Source organism: Mustela erminea, chromosome 5, assembly GCF_009829155.1.
Source record: "Mustela erminea isolate mMusErm1 chromosome 5, mMusErm1.Pri, whole genome shotgun sequence".
In the NCBI taxonomy this organism is placed as follows: domain Eukaryota; kingdom Metazoa; phylum Chordata; class Mammalia; order Carnivora; family Mustelidae; genus Mustela; species Mustela erminea.
In genome coordinates this window covers 51,570,462-51,587,028 of record NC_045618.1, presented here as the reverse complement: position 1 = coordinate 51,587,028, position 16,567 = coordinate 51,570,462, and the positions used below count along the sequence as shown (strand labels likewise).

At 39.8% G+C, this 16,567-nt stretch overlaps 1 protein-coding gene across 4 annotated transcripts in view; it reads left to right on the top strand.

Annotated features, from left to right (window-relative positions):
* Positions 1-16,567, top strand: part of EDDM3B (epididymal protein 3B) — a 60,008-nt gene that overhangs the window by 15,431 nt on the left and 28,010 nt on the right. For all 4 annotated transcript variants that reach the window (XR_004285750.1, XR_004285751.1, XR_004285749.1 and 1 more), the window contains exon 4: positions 4,224-4,311. The gene's annotated coding sequence lies outside the window, so the exon portion shown is untranslated. The remainder of the gene's footprint in view (positions 1-4,223; positions 4,312-16,567) is intronic.

The following is a 16,567-nucleotide window of genomic DNA, read 5'->3' as shown; positions in this document are numbered from 1 at the left end:
CAATGAGATCATATAATTGTCTTTCTCTGATTAACTTATTTTGCTTAGCATAATACCTCTAGTTCTAGCTACATTATTCCAATTGGCAAGATTTCAGTTTTTGGTGGCTGCATAATATTACACACACACACACACACACACATACACACAAACACACACACAGGTCTATGTTTATATATATATCACTTCTTTATCCATTCATCTGTTGATAAACATCTGGGCTCTTTCCATAGTTTGGCTATTGTGGACATTGCTGTTATAAACACTGGGGTGCAGGTGTCCCTTCAGATAACTCCATTTGTATCTTTGCAGTAAATACCCAGTAGTGCAATTGCTGGGTCATAGGGTAGCTCTATTTTTAATGTTTTGAGGAATCTCCATACTGTTTTCCTGAGTGGCTGCACCAGCTTGCATTCCCACCAACAGTGTAAGAGGATTCCCCTTTCTCCACATTCTTGCCAACATCTGTTGTTTCCTGACTTGTCAATTTTATCCAATCTGATTGGTGAGGTGGTATCTCATTGTGGTTTTGATTTTCCTGATGCCAACTGATGTTGAGTGCTTTTCCATGTGTCTGTTGGCCATTTGGATGTCTTCTTTGCAGAAATGTCTGTTCATGTCTTCTGCCCATTTATTGACTGGATTATTGGTTCCTTGGGTGTTGAGTTTGATAAGTTCCTTATAGACCATGGATACCAGCCCTTTATCTATAATTTCACTTGCAAATATCTTTGCCCATTCCATGTGTTGCCACTTAGTTTTTTTGACTCTTTCCATTGCTGTGCAAAAGCTTTTTATCCTGATGAAGTCCCAAATGTTCATTTTTGCTTTTGTTTCTCTTGCCTTTAGAGACATGTCTTAAAAGCGGTTGTTGGGCCAGTGTTGAAGAAGTTACTGCCTATGTTGTCCTCCAGGATTTTGATGGATTCCTTTCTTGCATGTAGGTCTTTCATCCATTTTGAGTTTATTATTATATATGGTATAAGAGAATTGTCCAGGTTCATTCTTCTGCATGTGGGTGTCCAATTTCCCAGCACTATTTATTGAAGAGACTCTCTTTTTTCTGTTGGATAGTCTTTTCTGATTTGCTGAAGATTAGTTGACCACAGAGTGGAGGGTCCATTTCTGGGGTCTCTATTCTGTTCCACTTACCTGTGTGTCTATTTTTGTGCCAATACCATGTTGTCTTGATGATCACAGCTTTGTAATACAGCTTGAAGTCAGGCATTGAAGTGATGCCCCCAACTTTGGTTTTCTTTTTCAACAATCCCCTGGTGATTCAGGATCTCTTGTTGTTCCATTCAAATTTTGAGATTGCTTGTTCCAGCTCTGTCAAAAATGTCAGTGGTATTATGATAGGGATTGCATTGAAAGTGTAAATTGCTCTGGGCAGCATAGACATTTTCACAATGTTTGCTCTTCCAGTCTATGAGCCTGGAATATTTTTCCATCTCTTTCTGTCTTCCTCAGTTCCTTTCATAAGTGTTCGATAGTTTCTAGAGTATAGATCCTTTATCTCTTTGGTTAGGTTTGTTCCTAGCTATCTTATGGTCTTTGGTGCTATTATAAATGGAAGTCATCCCTTTATTTCTCTTTCTTCAATCATATTGCTAGTATATAGAAATTCAACTGATTTCTGTGCATTGATTTTGTATCCTGCCATGTTTCTGAACTGCTATATGAGTTCTAATAATAATTTGGGGTGGAGTCTTTTGGGTTTTCCAAATAAAGTTTCAGGTCATCTGCGAGGAGAGAGAGTTTTACTTCTTCTTTGCCAGTTGGAATGCCTTCTATTTCTTTTTGTTGCTACTCTCTTTCTGAGGCTAGGACTTCTAGTACTGTGTTGAACAAAAGTGGTGAGAGTGGGCATCCCTGTCATGTTCCTGACCTTAGGGGAAAAGCTCTCAGTTTTTCCTCAAGAGAATGACATTTGCTGTGGGATTTTTTTAGATGGATTTTATGATATTGAGGTATGTTACCTCTCCGTTTGAGTATTTTAAACAAATTGGGGAACAGAGATGTATGCAGACACGAATTGCAAAGGAAATGAAGTGTGTGTGTGTGTGTGTGTGTGTGTGTGTGTATTAAACTGAAATCATTTGAATTACAGCAGATACTGAAATAAATTAAAAATTAATTTGGTATACATATACATTGTGAAGTTCTCCCTACAATCAGGCTGATTAATAAATCTATCACTTCAACTTGCATTCCCACCAACAGTGTAAGAGGGTTCCCCTTTCTCCACATCCTCTCCAACACATGTTGTTTCCTGTTTTGTTAATTTTGGCCATTCTAACTGGTGTAAGGTGATATCTCAATGTGGTTTTAATTTGAATCTCCCTGAGGGCTAGTGATGATGAACATTTTTTCATGTGTCTGATAGCGATTTGTATGTCTTCATTGGAGAAGTGTCTGTTCATATCTTCTGCCCATTTTTTGATATGTTTGCCTGTTTCGTGTGTGTTGAGTTTGAGGAGTTCATTATAGATCCTGGATATCAACCTTTTGTCTGTACTGTCATTTGCAAATATCTTCTCCCATTCCGTGGGTTGCCTCTTTGTTTTTTTGACTGTTTCCTTTGCTGTGCAGAAGCTTTTGATCTTGATGAAGTCCCAAAAGTTTATTTTCACTTTTGTTTCCTTTGCTTTTGGAGACATATCTTGAAAGAAGTTGCTGTAGCTGATATCGAAGAGATTACTGCCTATGTTCTCCTCTAGGAGTCTGATGGATTCCTGTCTCACGTTGAGGTGTTTTATCCATTTTGAGTTGATCTTTGTGTACGGTGTAAGAGAATGGTCAAGTTTCATTCTTCTACATATAGCTTCCCAGGTTTCCCAGCACCATTTATTGAAGAGAGTGTCTTTTTTCCACTGTATATTTTTTCCTGTTTTGTCGAAGATTAATTGACCATAGAGTTGAGGGTCCATATCTGGGCTTTCTACTCTGTTCCACTGGTCTATGTGTCTGTTTTTATGTCAGTACCATGCTGTCTTGGTGATCACAGCTTTGTAATAAAGCTTGAAATCAGGTAACGTGATGCCCCCAGCTTTATTTTTGTTTTTCAACATTCCCTTAGCGATTCGGGGTCTCTTCTGATTCCATACAAATTTTTGGATTATTTGCTCCAGCTCTTTGAAAAATACCAGTGGAATTTTGATCGGAATGGCATTAAAAGTATAGATTGCTCTAGGCAGTATAGACATTTTAACAATGTTTATTCTTCTGATCCAAGAGCATGGAATGGTCTTCCATCTTTTTGTGTCTTCTTCAATTTCTTTCATGAGTGTTCTGTAGTTCCTCGAGTACAAATCCTTTACTTCTTTGGTTAGGTTTATTCTCAGGTATCTCATGGTTCTTGGTGCTATAGTAAATGGAATCGATTCTCTAATTTCCCTTTCTGTTGGTGGGAATGCAAGTTGGTGCAGCCTCTTTGGAGAACAGTGTGGGGATTCCTCAAGAAATTAAAAATAGAACTTCCCTATGACCCTGCCATTGTACTCCTGGGTATTTACCCCAAAGATACAGATGTTGTGAAAAGAAGGGCCATCTGTACTCCAATGTTTATAGCAGCAATGGTCACGGTCGCCAAACTATGGAAAGAGCCAAGATGCCCTTCAACGGATGAATGGATAAGGAAGATGTGGTCCATATACACTATGGAGTATTATGCCTTCATCAGAAAGGACGAATACCCAACTTTTGTAGCAACATGGATGGGACTGGAAGAGATTATGCTGGGTGAAATAAGTCAAGCAAAGAGAGTCAATTATCATATGGTTTCACTTATTTGTGGAGCATAACAAATATCATGGAGGACAAGGGGTGTTAGAGAGGAGAAGGGAGTTGGGGTAAATTGGAAGGGGAGGTGAATCATGAGAGACTATGGACTCTGAAAAACAATCTGAGGGGTTTGAAGTGGCGGGAGGGGGGGAGGTTGGGGTACCAGGTGGTGGGTATTATAGAGGGCACGGATTGCATGGAGCACTGGGTGTGGTGAAAAAACAATGAATACTGTTTTTCTGAAAATAAATAGATTAATTAAAAAAATAAATCTATCACGTCACATAGGGATTCTTTGTGTGCATGGTAAGAACACCTAGGATTTACCCTAACAAATTTCAAGATTATAGTACTGTATTGCTATCTGTTAAGAAAATGTAACTGAGCAAATTGTTTTTAAATAATTTTCTTTTTCTTAAGTTCCTTTTTTTTTTTTTTAGTAATCCATACACCCAAGTGGGCCCAAAATGACAACCTAAGATCAAGAGTCACATGCTCCTCTGACTGAGACAGCCAGTGACTCTTTAGGTAAATTTTTAAGATCTTATTGGCTTTATTCAATGATTCATGGATCAGGCAGGAGGCAATACAGCAGAGAGAAAGGAGCTCGAAAGAGCTGTATAAAATGAAAGACTTTAATAGACAGGAAGAAGCAGGAGCAAGGATATTATACTAGGCAAAAAAGCAGATCAGTTCTTGCAAAGTTACTTTTCTTTAGGGAATGGCAGGGATCTATCTACCAGGCAGATTAAATAGTGCTGAACAAGCAAGTCCTGCTTTCTGGGAAAACCAAACTGTGTTAAGTCTCAATTTGGTGATATGGGGCTTAGCCGAAGCAACTCCATTTTGAGTTTTACATACCTATAGTCACTATGCTATACATCAGATCTCCAGAATTTATTCAGTTGCTAACCTGAAATTTGATCAACATTTCCCATTTCCCCTACCTCCAAGGCCTAGTAACCACCACAGTACTCTATGCTTCTGTGAGTCTGACAATTGTAGATTCCACACATAGGTGAGTTCAACAGTATTTGTCTTTCAGTGTCTGACTTATTTCACTCAACATAATGTCCACCAGGTCCATCCATGTTGTCCAAAATCACAGCATTTCCTCCCCTTTTAAGGCTGCATAACATTCCATTGTATGTTTTTACCATTTTTTCTTTAGTCATTCACCATCACTAACCATCAGGGAAATGCAAATCAAACTGCAATGAGATATCACCACACATCTGATAAAGGATGGGTATCATTAAAACAAAAAAAAAGATAAGTGGTGTAAGTGTAGTGTTAAGTGCCTGACAATAAGCTTTTGATTGTCAAGGCATCTTTTTCAAAGACATTCTTCTCAAATACACACATTGCTGGCTATACAGCTAGCTAAGGAGGGATGCCATCCCACCCATGATGCCCCCTCTTTGGCTCTGGGTGACCTAGATGACTGACCATTTGTATGACCCCCCTTTTCTTTTCCCATGCTTTCGTTCCCACTCTATTTTTTTAAAAAAGATTTTATTTATCTTATTTATTTGACAGACAGAGATCACAAGTAGGCAGAGAGGAAGGCAGAGAGAGAGAGGAGGAAACAGGTTCCCCACTGAGCAGAGAGCCTGATGCAGGGCTCGATCCCAGGACCCTGGGATCATGACCTGAGCCAAAGGCAGAGGCTTAACCCACTGAGCCACCCAGGCACCCCATTTCATTCCCACTCTTATGTTTTAAATTCACCAATAAAAAGTGAAACCTCAAAATCCTGGGGATCCCACCCTTGACTCCAATAAAGGCAGAGCCCCAAGTCTGTGCACCCTTTCTCTACCCAGGACATCACTGTGTGGCTTTGGCTGGGCTCTATACCCTCCTGAACATATGAGGCTTATTTATTAGCCTCATTTTTTCAAAATTCCCTGAGGGTTGTTGCTGAGGTGTATCTTGCAATCAAACGAAGAGCCTCAAGGGCCAGTCCAGCCACAAGATCAGCTCTGAGTGGGAAAACGTCTGTGGGGCTAACCACGAATAGTGCGGGCAACGTACAGGCCATAGTTGATGGCATCACTCTCCAATATTGAGGCTAACACAAGACAGTGAGGATACTGAGAAAAGAGAACCCTCGTACGCTATTGGTGGGAATGTAAATTGGTGCAGCCATTATGGAAACCAGTATGGAGATTCCTCCAAAAATGAAACATAGAAGTACTGGGGCACCTGGGTGGTTCAGTCAGTTAAGTGTCCGACTCTTGATCTTGGCTCAGGTCATATTCTCAGGGTTGGGAGATCAAGCCCCATATTGAACTCTATGCTCATTGGGGAGTTTGCTTGGGATTCTTCCTCTCTCTTATTCTATTGCTATGCTTCTCCTGTACCCCAAACAACTATACAAATCTTTAAAAAATATTGAACTACCATATGATCCAGCAATCCCACTTCAGGGGGTTTATACAAAGGAATTGAAATCAAGATCTCAAAGAGATATTCACACCCCTATGTTCAATGAGGCATTGTTCACAGTAGCAAGATAGGGAAATAACCAAAAAGACCACCAACAGAAAGAAATCTCTCTTTTTTTATGTTGTATTTAAGTCACCTCTACATCAATATGGGGATTAAACTTACGACCCCGTGATCAAGAGTTGTACACTCTCCTGAATAAGCCAGCCAGGTGCCCCCAGAACTGAAGGAATTGTTAAATCTGAGCGGCAGGTTAGTGAAAATAAAGATGCTAATTTTTTTCCCTCCTGTGAAAATTAATAAATGGAAATCTGGTTTAGAGTGGCTGTGAGGCCAGCAGGGGGCGCTCTATTGCCCTGCCACTCACACCAATTACAGCTCCAAGGGGACAAGACTACTTTGCAAGGCAAACTACTGTACTAGCCAGCAGGAAGATAGGCTTCCCCATCATGCTCCTCAACACTCCGGCTGAGTCTGTCACAACCCAACCAAAGCAAATCTACCACACTTCCAATTCCCTGCTTACGCCAATGGACTTTCTGTTATAACAGCCTTCCAAACTTCTTCCTTTCCTCTAGAAAAAGTGTTTTTTGCTCAGGCACTTGCGTACACTTTTGATGTAGCTTGCTTGTCCCTGATTGCACTTCTCTGCTATTCCTGAATAAGCCCATTTTTGGTGGTAAAATAACTGGCAGCTTATTTTTTGAGGTTAATACTCCATATGGTTCATGACTCTATCAATTCCTTCCATGGAGTCCTAAGCCCATCGATTCTAGGTTCTGACACTCTAAGACATTATTATAGTCTGCATGAAGACATTTATCTTTTATTATGGTTTTCAGAAACAGTTGTACCAAAACACTGAAAAAAATTGAGTGATGGTTAACAAAAGGAAATATCAAAGAATTAATAGAAAGGAGTTAAATCAAGGAAATTGTTTAAGGAAAGAATATAAGTAACAAACGATTTTAAATTTATATTCAAGGGAACTCAAATTAGAAGCTGCAACCCAAGCAGCATGTGTTACAGAAGGTGGTAGGCTGAACTTGAAGAAAGAGACCCACTAAACAGCTCCTAGAAACAAGGGTTAGCTGACTTACAGGGGCTGCTTTGATAGTTGATTTCTGCAGAGATAAAGGGATGTGTTCCTACCAGTCACTTTAGGGTGCTTCCTAATGACTTCACTTCAGAGAAGACTTAGGGCTTATGGCTGAGCTCAGAGTTGAATTGTTGGATGTCTACTTTGGATTCACAATAATTTGTCTTACATATCAAAAGTAGAATACCATACTTATTTTAGAAACACTAGGTTAACCAGTTAAGACTGGCAATGACTGGCATAGAGCAAACTTATGATGATATTATGAAGAATATAGATCTACATGAACAACTTATTGTTTACAAAACTACTCTTACATGCACTGCTTCCTTTGATTCTCAAAATTCCTTGCTGAAGTCTTATAATAAATACACTGTGAAATAGGATGCCTTGGACACCTGTGGACCTCTCTCTGAGCTTGCCCCTTCATAGGTCAGCCCTCCTAGCTTCTCCCTGCTGCCTCTCTCTGCACTCACAGTCACTACCTGATTTAGGTCTTCAGTGGCTCCCATGAACTTGTTAGGAAGGGCTGTGGATATATGGTCACATGATGGCCATCTTAATTTTTCTCAGAGTCATCTTTCAAGTCTTCCATACCCAGGTGCCCAGAATTCCTGTCTTTTTACCCTCCTCCTCACCCCAAATTCCAGAGGGTCATTGGATTTATGGAGAGAGATCTGAGACAACTTGTAGAGAGGAAAATGGAGTCTCTCATGTCAAGTGGGACCCTGTGTCAAGCCATGACACAGTAGTTAAGGGTACTGCAGCTAGGAGATATTCCCTGGGACCAGTGTCAGCTGACGTCCCAGAACTAATAAGGAGCAGAGACAGAAAAGGTCTGCAGGAGCCTGAAACCATTTCAATCCCCTTAGAAAGGGGAGGATTAGACAGCGAACTGTCAGACTCTTCAGACCTTAGCCCCCTATGTCAGAGACCACATAAAAAGGCAACTGCCTCCAATGATTCTACCCTATTAATCTCCAGACAGAACTGAGATCCTTCCCTGCTGGAACATAGGAAGCAGTGAGTGCCCAGAGCTGGCCAGGACATGACCAAGGCCTTATCTCAGCTGTGCACACACAGACTGACTTCGAGTTTGGTTTGTTACCTTACTACATCCTTCTGTTATCTCCCTTGTGCTGTGGTTTATCTTGTGTCCTGCTCTGTGTGCTGTGTAAGAAGCCAAGTTGAATCACATGGTGAAATTCAATTGAGTTTGGTACCCTTAACCTGCTCTAATTGTGCTTTAACTTTGCGTTATGATTGACTAAAGCTGACATTATGGAAAGACACAACTAATGTGAACTCCTTCATAACGTGGTCATGATACAGCCCCCAGTCAGTCTATCAGCATATGAGTCCCTGTTATTCAAGGAATGCTTGACTTGAGCTGGGTTTTGAGGTGCACCAGAGTTTTTATATAGAAACACCCATGATGTTTTATAAATACCAGTATTTCTCTTTTTCCTTTTTTTTTGCCTTTTAAATTAAAAAAAATAATTTATTAACTTTTTATAGCATAACATTATTCACTGTTTTTGCACCACACCCAGTGCTCCATGCAATCCGTGCCCTCTCTAATACCCACCACCTGGTTCCTCCAACCTTCTACCCCCTGCCCCTTCAAGACCCTCAGGTTGTTTTTCAGAGTCCATTGTCTCTCATTGTTCACCTCCCTTCCAATTTCCCTCAACCTTCTCCTCTCCATCTCCCCTTGTCCTCCATGCTATTTGTTATGCTCCACAAATAAGTGAAACTATATGATAATTGACTCTCTCTCCTTGACTTATTTCACTCAGCATAATCTCTTCCAGTCCCATCCATGTTGCTACAAAAGTTGCAACTCATGGAATGGGAGAAGATATTTGCAAATGACAGTACAGACAAAAGGTTGATATCCAGGATCTATAAAGAACACCTGAAACTCAACACACACAAAACAGACAATCATGTCAAAAAATGGACAGAAGATATGAACAGACACTACTCCAATGAAGACATACAAATGGCTATCAGACACATGAAAAAATGTTCATCATCACTAGCCATCAGGGAGATTCAAATTAAAACCACATTGAGATACCACCTTACACCAGTTAGAATGGCAAAAATTAACAAGACAGGAAACAACATGTGTTGGAGAGGATGTGGATAAAGGGGAACCCTCTTACACTGTTGGTGGGAATGCAAGTTGGTGCAGCCACTTTGGAAAACAGTGTGGAGATTCCTCAAGAAATTAAAAATAGAGCTTCCCTATGACCCTGCAATTGCACTACTGGGTATTTACCCCAAAGATACAGATGTAATGAAAAAAAGGGCCATCTGTACCCCAATGTTTATAGCAGCAATGGCCATGGTCGCCAAACTGTGGAAAGAACTAAGATGCCCTTCAACCGACGAATGGATAAGGAAGATGTGGTCCATATACACTATAAAGTATTATGCGTCTATCAGAAAGGATGAATACCCAACTTCTTCTTTTTTTAAAAAAATTTTTAAAAAGATTTTATTTATTTATTTGACAGATGGAGATCACAAGTAGACAGAGAGAGAGGAGGAAGCAGGCTCCCTGCTGAGCAGAGAGCCTGATGCAGGGCTTGATCCCAGGACCCTGGGATCATGACCTGAGCCAAAGGCAGAGACTTTAACCTACTGAGCCACCCAGGTGCCCCCCAGTATTTCTCTTTCTAATCCTGTTGACATATTTCCCAACCAAGGAGAGAATCAAGACACTATACTCCAGTATGGCATTGTTACTAACATGCCATTGAAGAGAAGTTCTGGGTATTATCTAAACATTCTGACTAAAAAACAGAAAAGAACAATTGCCTTCTTCCCTCTGTGAAAGCTGAAAGAAAATAAGGTCATCAATAGGTTGTCTGGCTGCCTCAGTTGGTAGAGCATATGACTCATGATCTTTGGTCATGTGTTTGAGCCCCAGGATGTGGGTAGAGTTTACTCCAAAACAAGAAATAAATATACTTATGTCAAAGGGGTTTAAAATGGAGCAGAGAGGTCATTAAGGAGGTGGCCCTTACGCACGCCCTCACTGGGTGGCCTCATGAAGTTTGAACTGGGCCAAACCTTAAAGACTCTAAAGACTACAGAACACCTGCATTTTGCTACAGTATCTATTGGACTTTGCATTGTGATCACCTTAGCTACCAATTATGTTTATTCAAGATTAGTTTTCTGGCACCAACACCCATCAACATTCTTTGTAAATAATGTACAAAGGCATTCTCCTTAGGGTGCCTAGGTGGTTTTTCAATTAAGAGTCTGCCTTTGGGTCCTGGGATGGAGTCCTAAGTCTGGTTCCCTGCTCAGTGGTTTGTCTGCTTCTCCCTCTGCCCCTCTCCCCATTCAGATGAGCTCCTTCTCTCTCTCTCTCTCAAATAAATAAATAAAATATTAAAGAAAAAAAGCATTCCTCTTTTCTATCCACAAACCCCTGTTATTTGCTCTCTAGTTCAACAGTATTTGGGTTGTATAATCAGTATATACCAATTTACAATTCTTGATGCCAAATAAACAGTATGTATGTCTCCTTATAAATTTTGGTGGACACCTTCTAGGTTCTTTTATTACCACTGTAATAAAACCAGATTGAGAAAAGAAAAACAAAGAGCATACATCTCCTGTATTATGTATACTGGAGATATCCAGAAAAACTGAGTAAAATGTCCCTAAATGCTCAAGGCACCACCTTGAATATCATCTTCAGCTAAGGACAAAAGGAAGATGTTGGAATGGTGCTGGGGTGGCCAATTATGGAGGCTGCCAGGAAAAACCCAGCAAACAATGGTCATATTTGTCAAATATATTTACGTCCATGGTTTTTTCATTGATAAGAGGCCTTCTTTCTTTCTTTTACTAATAGAAACCAATAATATCTACTTTTCCTGTATTTAAACAATGGGAACTCACAAAAATGAAATGAAGCACAAAGGGATAAAAGTGTAACATGGCTAAGAGATAGGAGTTTCTCAGTATTGCATGATATAAAGCAAAGCAAAGAGTAATAGCAGATGCGGTCCAAACCAAATAATGCAGTCAAGCAGAAAAACAAAATAAAACAAACTTGGTTTTGTAATGTTACTACCAATAATACAACAGCCAGTGTCTGAGGTGACAATTACTTTTGCTTTTATATAATTTTTATGTCTTGAATAGCAGGGTAAGGTTGAATATATTTTCCTTTTATAGTAAAGCCTTTCTAAAATGAGTTAGTCTATAGATTATTTAAATAATTTTTTATACTTAGTTATACTGTAATTTCCAGGCTAGTTAATAGTAATAGCTATCAATAAGACTAAGGAGTTCTCTAAATGTTTGATAATATTTACATACATTTGCCATTTCAAAAAGAGCATTTGAAATTTTCATCATCTTGAGTTTTATGATGGACTCACATTCTTGCATAACAAGTCTTCTTTACACGTTTCCTGTAAAGTACTTTTAAGCCTTTTTGTGCCTTTACACACTATCATGCTTTTTTATGTTACTGAAGTGAGGCATATTTTTTTCATCCTATTCTGATAGCACATTGGCTTTATGGCAAAAATAGCAAAGAGGAACCCTCTTACACTGTTGGTGGGAATGCAAGTTGATGCAGCCACTTTGGAGAACAGTGTGGAGATTCCTCAAGAAATTAAAAATAGAGCTTCCCTATGACCCTGCAATTGCACTACTGGGTATTTACCCCAAAGATACAGATGTAATGAAAAGAAGGGCCATCTGTACCCCAATGTTTATAGCAGCAATGGCCATGGTCGCCAAACTGTGGAAAGAACCAAGATGTCCTTCAACGGATAAATGGATAAGGAAGATGTGGTCCATATACACTATAAAGTATTATGTGTCTATCAGAAAGGATGAATACCCAACTTTTGTATCAACATGGACGGGACTGGAAGAGATTATGCTGAGTGAAATAAGTCAAGCAGAGACAGTCAATTATCATATGGTTTCACTTATTTGTGGAGCATAACAAATAATATAGAGGACATGGGGAGATGGAGAGGAGAAGGGAGTTGGGGGAAATTGGAAGGGGAGGTGAACCATGAGAGACTATGGACTCTGAAAAACAATCTGAGGGTTTTGAAGGGGCAGGGGGTGGGAGGTTGGGGGAACCAGGTGGTGGGTATTGGAGAGGGCATGGATTGCATGAAGCACTGGGTGTGGTGAAAAATAATGAATACTGCAAGGCTGAAAAAATAAAAATAAAAAATAAAAAAAAGGAAAAAAAATAATGAGGATACCCGTAACATGGTAAAAACAGTTCAAATATGATCTTGGTTTATAGAAAATTTCTATTTTCTTTCTTTTTTTTTTATTATAAAAGTGTGCTTTATTGGACAAAATTTATTTACTTTGTTGTGAACAGGAAATATCTGGGCTCTTATCAGTTTGGACAATTTTCTTTGTATCCTGCAAGTCCAGCCAAGATATACACCTCTGGAGTGTCAGCTCATCCTTGGGGGTGAACAACCACTGACACCCCAATGAAAGGACATACTATCATCTCTTTGGTCCATTTCCAAGTCTTGGACAGTTTTCCCCTCAGCATAAATGGGAAACTTACAATTTATACAGAAAAATATATGAAGTTTCCAATGATGGGTGTGGAAAGAAGAAGGGAGTGATAAGACAGTCTGACCTAGCAATGGGACAAAAAGTAAAAGATATTACATGCCCGAAATGAGCAGCAGGCTAAGCCCTGGGAGCCGTTTTGACAGGTTTGTAGCTCTGCAGAAACAATAAAATGAAACATCACAAAAGAACTTAGAGCTAGCTCATCAGGTAGCATTAGTCTCTGACTCATTGTTCTGACCACTCACTTGTGAGGGGCCTGACAAGAAAGACCTCAGCAACCAGAGAAGAGGGAGCGTTCTAAGAGGTTGAATATGGCTGAATATTGTGTATCCTTCAAGATACTAATGTTCTGTTATTTCAGTGACAAGAATTTGGTACTATTCCTTTTCCATTCAGCAAGCATGTAAAAGTCTAGAGAAGGAACAGACCAAATAGCAGGGCTTCAGCCTAATCCCCTTCCAGCTAGGCAGGAGTGTGGAGAAGATATAGGCTTGTTTCTACAGAAACCCCACAATGGACACATCAAATGCCCTGAAGTTGCTTTAGGATTGTAGGGCTGGCACAAGGACCAAGCAACTGCCAGGGTCCATTCCTATCACAGGGAACTTCTGACAGTTCAGGACATGCTATTCCCAAATCTGGCAACTTGGACAATTCAATCTTTTAAGCTGAAGAAATTTGAGAAAGGACAGGTGCAGGAAGGACTTACTGACCTTCTGCAGAAGCAGATCATAAAACCCTCCTGGAAGAGGGATTAGTACATACCCTTCATTCTATCACATCTTTCCATACCTTCCAACACTTCCTCTAATGTAGCACACAAACACTCATGTGTAACCACTTCTTTCCAGCTTCATTTCCTTGGGAAGGCTCCCATGTCACCTTAAACTTATGTGAAATAAATGTGCATGCTTTTCTCTTGTTAATCTGTTTTTTTTTTCTCTTGGTCTGTTTGTTTGTTTGTTTGTTTAATGGAGGCCCAGCTGAGAACTTAGAAGGGTAGAAGGAATCGATATTTTTCCTCCCCTACACTTGTAAGAGTTGTGATAATTTAAGAGAGATAGGGAGCAGAGGTAGACTCTCCCAGTTGTGTCTTCCCCAATCTGTCTTGCACTTTACTTGGGGTAGCAAGACTGTCTTTCACCTGCTTGAATTAAGACAAGGTAGAAACTTTGTTTCAGGAATCAAGCAGAAAGCCAGACTTGAGAACTTGGGCACTGGGTGAAAATCAGTGTGAATCAGAGAAAATGGTTCTCCATTAGGCATGGATATGAGATTGACTGTGGAGCTCATCAAACACAGACATGCAAAAGACCTGGTTCCCAAAGAGTCTGTTTCAGGAGGCCTGGAATCTAGGCCTTCTTAAAAGTCTCTTAGGCACTTCTGATGAGGGGGCCAGGGTTGGGTACTCTTGCCCAGACACAGAGGTAATCTGATACTGTTTTCCTCTGCTAGTGGGCGAACAAGTTTTTCGGCTATAAGTAGAGGGGCGATGTGTGGCTGTACAATAGGATAGATGAGTGCTAGACACATGGACACCTTTGTGTGTGTGTGTGTTTTAATCAATAGATTGGTTCAGAGCAGTTTTTAGGTTTACGGTAAAAGTGAGTAAAAGTATAAAAAATTTTCATAGTCTTCTCCCTTCCCCATTCGCCTACCCACACAGCCCACAGTTTTCCTCTTATTAACATCTTGCATTAGTGTGGTACTTTTGCTATAATTGATGAGCCAATATTGTTTATTATTAACTAAAGGCAACAATTTAATTAGCATTAATTCATTACATTCAATAGTTCTAGGGGTTTTGACAATGCATAATGTCATTGTAGGAGAGGAAACCATTTTCCTTGACTCTCTTATGGTTTCTGGCTGGGTCTGAAAATTGAGTTGACAGAGATAAGTAAGAGAAAAGCATACAGATTTGATTAGATTTGTACGTGTACATAGTAGCCTTCGCAAGAGAATGAAGACCTGAAAAAGTGACCAAAGAAGGAAGCTTTTGTATCTTTTAGACTAAATAACAGTATATTTGTGAAGAATTGACAAGATAAAGGGGTTTGGTCCTTTGGGTAGTAGATGGTGAAGAAGTAACAAGAAAGAAAAGGGTTAGGTGAACAAGGTTTGTTTCCAGATTCCTCTGGTGCCACCTCTGGCTGGTAAGGTTGTCAGGCAAAGAATTTTTTTCCTGCCTTAAATACTTCTTTTTTTCCCCCATAGACTTTACCTATTTGAGAGGGAGTAGGGGAGGGAAAGGACAAGCAGGGGGAAGAGCAGAGGAAGAGGGAGAGGGAGAAGCAGACTTCTCACGGAGCAGGGAACCTGACTTGGGGCCAGACCCAGGTCCGGGAGATCATGACCAAATGCAGACGCCCAACCAACCAAGCAACCCAGACACCCTTATTTCCTGCCTTTAGGCAAAAAGGAGAGCCTTTCCACATTTTGATTCTTGAGTGTCTTTAGTGCCAACAAATGTTTGTCTCAAAGAGCCATAATTTGGGGTGACATGGTCTGGTCTCCTTCCGCATGAACAAAGAAGACCTCCTCATGCATTTAGACTTTCTTTGTGTCTTTCAGCAGAGTTTTGTAGTTTTCCTCATATTGATCTTGTTCACTTTTTAGTAGATTTATGTCATCTGTCAGATAAATAGTGGGAAAACTGAGACAAAAATCCAGTTGAACTGGCTTCTAATCCAGGTTCTTTTCCATTTCATCACAAGGAGAGTTTTGAAAGTAACTGCTTGGTCATTCCCGAATTTCCAATGTTGAGAGAAGCATTAGAAATTTGGAAATGCATACGGCAAAATGAGTGCCCTATCTGGATAATCTGGCTCCTTGTTGTGCTGGTCTAACAGCATCATGTCATGATACAAGAGATTTAATTTCTCTCTTCCCAGACTTTTGATTCCCTCTAGTAAGTTAGAATAATGGAAATATATGACATCATTTAAGACTCACTCACTCTTCCTGACGGAAACATCTTTCATATTTTCCTTATAATAAAGGACTTAATCTGTAGGTATCTGAGAAGGCTGTGCTAAGGTTCTTGGGAGGGATTTTTTTTTCCTCCTACCCTCTACAGTTTATAAGCATGCACACACCTTATTATCCTCATATACTCTGGTCAAAGACTAATGCCCACCACACCCACAACCACGACACAGAACCCCTTATCTCACTTATTCCAGAGAAAATGATCTTGGGAATTGAGAATGATCTCAATTCCCATGCCCCTTCCTTCTACCTTTGACTCTTTTAAACAAACTGGGGAACCGTGTTATTTGCAGATGTTGGCTGATAAGGAAAGGAAGGGTGTGTGTGTATCTGTGTGTGTGTGTGTGTGTGTGTGTGTGTGTGTATGTGAAGACTACACTAAAATCATTTGAGTTACAGCAGATACAAAAAGAAATCTTTTTAAAAAATTAACTTGGTATACTTAGACATTATGAAATTCTCCCTACAATCAGACTTCCAACAAATTTATCACCTCTCATAGGGATTCCTTCATGTGTGTTGTAAGAATAATTAGGATTTACCCTGTTAACAAATTTCAAATGTATAGTAGTATATTGCCACTGTAAAAAATACTTCACTGAGTAAATTTTTAAAAAATAACTTTCATTTTTTTAAAAAGTTTATTTACTT